We start from the raw sequence: 3,420 nt of genomic DNA, 5'->3' as shown, positions 1-3,420 counted from the left end.
AGAGGTCTCAACAAGGTGCTCACCATGCTGTGCTCGTCGAGGCTAAGCAATGCAGCATGTGGTTGACGTAGTGACGATCACGACGGCGCCGGCTCGTGGTACGCTCCGACTTGATCCGCGGCGGTGCTCCGAACTCCGGCGTGCTCCTGGTCCTCCTCCCGGCAGCGGCTCCACCCTCCTTGTTCCTCTCCTCCCCTCGGCCCTCGTGCTGAGTGGTCTAGCGAATACTGCACGGCGGCGGTGTGATTGAGAGGGAGAGGCTAAGGCTCCGGGGTCTTTTTATAGCCAAGCTCCATGCCTCTAATGGCGATCGGCATTGTGCGGTGGGAAGGTGCGCGACGCATCCGATGGTGGCGTGAGGTTGCGTGAGTGCGGTGTAAGGGGGAACAAGGGCCATGCCCGAGCGTGACCCCCTGGCCCGCTCCTGCCAACGCTGTCGGCCTCCAGTCGCACTGGGCGGTTGATGCGTGGGCGCGAAGAAGATGAATAGGAAAGCTGACAGGTGAGGCCCGGCGGGCAGTGAGAGCAGCTCAGCGTCGCAACGCGTGCGCGTGGTGCAAGACTGGGCCGGCATGCTGGGTCTGCGTGAGCTCGTGGGCCACGCGTGTGGGTGGGAAAAAAAGGAAGGGATTGGCAGGTCGGCTGGGCTGGCTAGCTTGGGCCGAGCTGCTGGCTGCGAGGCCCTCTCTCTTCATCTCTCTTTTTCCTTTTCTTTTGTTCTTTGTTTGTTTGCTTAAGGCATTTGCTCATCAAAGGATTAATTAGCAAGCTTAATAGTTGTTTGGTGATTTTTAATTAGCATAACATAAGGCAAAAGAAGAATCCAACTCACAAGTGGTATTAATATGCATGCAAGGTTCATTTAGTTAAGGAACTTAATCACATGTTTATGCCAAGAGTTATGCCATGCTTATGTGTTGACTTAGGTTGGGGTTAGACCTAATGCATCTCTTAGGTTGGGTTTCTATACATGACACTCATCAACACATGGGAGTTTTAAGAAAATTTTTGTAGTTGGTATTTTTGGTGTATGGATTTTTGGGTTGTTACACCTCTCTCTAGGTTGCTCTGCTCTCAGTGCTGAGCTGGAGCGGATGGAATGGAATGATCTATCTTTTGATCCTCCCTCTGCCCCTAGGTCTGATCTTATCCCTTATATAACGAGATAGGTCAGGTACATGGTGGTTTGGGGAGGTGAGTCTATGGTCTACATGTGCCTAAGTCTAGGAGGGTCTTGCAGTGGTGCTCTATGGACCATGGCGGTGTCATGGAGCCAAAGAAGCCTTGGGCGTTGTCTGACTGCTCTATTCTGACACTCTGCGTGTCAGGCCATGTTAGCTTGGACCGGTCTCCCCCAGGTGGACCTTCTAGAGTCTTCTTGTGTCACAGGAGTGGCCGGCAAGGCCATGCCCAAACCATAGTGTATGGGACCCCCCCGAGCCTCGGTAGCTCGGGGCTTCTCTTCTTGCACCTAGGCCTTGGCTGGCATCGTAAGCCAGGCAGGAACCAAGGCCTAAGCTTGAGCATGTTGTCGATTGGGAGCTGGGGCTTAGGAGAGCCCTCGAGCCTTGAATGGGGGCTAAGCCCTGCCTAGGCTTAGTCAGGTTTCTTCATTGGAGGGTGCGTGCAAGTGTACCTAATGGGTATAGCCCCTGAGCCCCGAGTGATCCTAGATGTGTTGGTTGGGGTCCCTTCGGTCAGGAACCATTGATCCCGAGGCTTAACATACCCATATGTTAGGATCTCATTAGCTGGTCTTTTCAAAGATGATGAAAGCAGGCATATTCTATCTAATATGAGGTGGGTTGTATCTTGCTTCTCATCAACATCTTTGCTTAAGTCCTGGAAAGGCTCAATGCTATGTTGTCTTTAATGTTGCTCGTAACCTGTCAATTTTTTTCGTCCACTTCCACAGCTATAGTGGTGATTTCTGGATTTGTAGGTTCATACCAAACCTTGAACAGGCATAGCTTATATTCATTCTTTCCTATAAAATGTTAATAGACACATACCCAAGGGAATATAATGAATTTGAAACACGGGTTGTTGTCCATAATTTTTGTGATTTTCCTTTATGCTAATTAAAGGATATTTTTTTAGAATTATCTTAGCATATATTTTGTTTATCATGTTCTTGTAGCAATTTTTATGTGTTTGCTACATTCTAGCATGGTTCAAGGCAAAGATAACTTGAAACATATATTAAGTGAATAAACCTTGATACTCACAGTTCTTCCTTCCATGAAGAATGAGCTCAGTCTTGTTTGCGCAAAGTTATTGGAGTTCATCACATGCCTTGATTCACCTTTGATGTGAATTCATCTCTTGACTTACCCTAGATTAAATTTAAGAGTTTTCTATAGGGGTTAGTAAAACAAAATATCCAGTGTCTACACAAGCAATTTTTTGTTCAATAACCAAACTAGACTCCATGTCTAATTTTGATTAAGGAAGGCATTTTAACCTAAGCACCATGCTTAATTTAAAAGCCTATGGAAGTGTGTCGAGTACTTCCAAACCAAAGCATATTATAGCAGACAAAGGTAGTATGAAAGCACTATAGAGATTTATTCAAATAAAGATGAAAGAGCATGATCATGGTGAGTAATAACTTTTTTTATTTTTTAATAAAGATGCAAGTGACATGGATGTATGCAAGGAACTAAACATGCTATGGATTTGAAATGAGAAAACCTAAACTAAGCAGAAGTGTATGCATGGATTATTCAAAGTAAACATGCAATGGAATGCAATAATTAAAATATAACTACACATCAAGTTTAAAGACTACTTCACTTTTTTTATCATACTTACCATGAATCACATGGAATTTATGAGTTGTGTAGCGTCTGTATTCGTCACTTGAGACGTGATTTAAATTCTTGTGACGTCGACCTTTTTCTCCAATCTACACATAGTTAGAATAATATATATGTTTATGCAAACCTGTGAGATGGCAGGATTCCAATGTTGATGGATCTTCAATGTTCAGGCATTCTAGGTTCTTCAATGTGTCGACAAAATATGGTTGACGGTCTACCTAGGGGTATGCTCAAGGTAGTAGATTATCGGCAGACAGGTGCGCAAGCTACGAACGAGATGGTGACGTAAGACAGACACGAGGTTTTATCCAGGTTCGGCCGCCGTGAAGGCGTAATACCTACGTCCTGCGTCTGATTATATTGCTGTGTGTAAATGAGATGATCTTTGAGAGGGGTCCCCTACCCGCCTTATATAGTCTGGGGGCAGGGTTATAGATCTAGAAACTAATCCCAACCAGTTACAATAGTCATAGGTGGCCGGATAAGGATTCCTATTCTAACTGACAAGGATCTTGCTTGATCTCCAAGTCTGCCTTGATTCCTTACGTGGGACTCCGAGCAGATCGGCTGGGCCGCGCGTCGTCTTCTAGTGGGCCAG

This window comes from Miscanthus floridulus, chromosome 12, assembly GCF_019320115.1.
Source record: "Miscanthus floridulus cultivar M001 chromosome 12, ASM1932011v1, whole genome shotgun sequence".
NCBI classification, from domain to species: Eukaryota; Viridiplantae; Streptophyta; class Magnoliopsida; order Poales; family Poaceae; genus Miscanthus; species Miscanthus floridulus.
This window is presented reverse-complemented; position numbering follows the sequence as displayed.